The sequence below is a fragment of the Rhinopithecus bieti genome, unplaced genomic scaffold (assembly GCF_001698545.2).
Source record: "Rhinopithecus bieti isolate Rb0 unplaced genomic scaffold, ASM169854v2 scaffold_15197, whole genome shotgun sequence".
In the NCBI taxonomy this organism is placed as follows: domain Eukaryota; kingdom Metazoa; phylum Chordata; class Mammalia; order Primates; family Cercopithecidae; genus Rhinopithecus; species Rhinopithecus bieti.
This window is the reverse complement of record NW_016808366.1, coordinates 587,022-588,556: the sequence shown is the minus strand read 5'-3', so window position 1 is coordinate 588,556 and position 1,535 is coordinate 587,022.

Below are 1,535 nucleotides of genomic sequence, written 5' to 3'. Positions count from 1 at the left end.
TTGTAGGTGGCTATGAACTCAACGGAGCTAGCTGGATCTAGCTGAATGTAATGCGGCAGCCTAAATGCTAATGCGATTGTGGGCTTCGTTAACAGACATGTAGTATAAACCCAAGGAAATTGTGGTTTCGCTCTGTTCATAGACCACAGTGACAGGGGCAGAGGAGGACAGAATAGTAAGGGGCCTAGAGACAATGCCTTATGAGATTCAGTTGAAGAAACTAGAGATATAGAGACAAGAAAAGAAAAGGAGGAGGAGGAAGAGCAGAATGATGACAACTTAGAAATGATCACAGCTTTCAAGACCGAAGGACTGGCCGGGCGTAGTGGTTCACATCTGTAATGCCAGCACTTTGGGAGGCTGAAGCAGGCGGATCATGAGGTCAGAAGTTTGAGTCCAGCCTGGCCAACATTCCCATCTCTACTAAAAATACAAAAATTAGCCGGTGTGGCGGCACACGCCTGTAGTCCCAGCTACTTGGGAGGCTGAAGCAGGAGAATTGCTTGAACCCAGGAGGCGGAGGTTGCAGTGAGCTGAGATCGCACCACTACACTCCAGCCTGGGTGACAGAGCAAGACTCTGTGTTAAAAAAAAAAAAAGAAAAAAGATTGAAGGACTACCATGGGTAAAAGAGAAGTGATTGGTTTGTGTGGCTCCAAAGCACAGATTTATAAAGAGAAGTAAAGGATAGCCTATTGCTACCATGTATTCAGCAATTCCTGTGCCAGGCACTGAGCTAAATGCTTTTGTCCTGACTTCATTCATTCCTTACAACCATCCTGGGAGATAGCTCCTATAATCTCCATTGTGCAGATGAGCTACTATACTATATTCCTCCTTAGGCAGAAGTCAGATGCATTTAAAAGAGAGTTTTTTAAGTCTAAAGATGGAAAAGGCAAAATACTAAGTTCTCCATGGCAAGAAGAGCTTAGGGATGGGTGTGGTGGCTCACATCAGTAATCCCAGCACTTAGGGAGGCTGAGGTGGGAGGACTCCTTGAGACCAGGAGTTTGAGACCAACCTGGGAAACACAGGGAGACTCTGTCTCTACAAAAAATTAAAACATTAGCTGGGCATGGTGGTGTGTGCCGGTAGTCCCAGCTACTCAAGAGACTAAGGTGTGAGAATTGCTTGAGTCTGAGAGGTTGAGACTAGTGAGCTGAGATCACACCACTGCACTCTAGCCTGGGCAACAGAAGGAGATCCTGTCTCAAAAAAATAAAAAATAGGCCAGGTGTGGTGGCTCACGCCTGTAATCCCAGCACTTTCGGAGGCCAAGGCAGGTGGATCACTTGAAGCCAGGAGTTCGAGACTAGCATGGCCAATATGATGAAACCCTATTTTTAATAATAGTAATAAAAAAACTAGCTGGATGTGGTGGTGCACGCCTGTAATCCCAGCTACTCGGGAGGCTGAGGCAGGAGAATTGCTGAACCAAAGAGGCAGAGTTTACAATAAGCTGAGATCATGCCACTGCACTCCAGCCTGGGCGACAGAGTGAGACTTCATCTTAAAAGAAATAACAAAATAGGCCG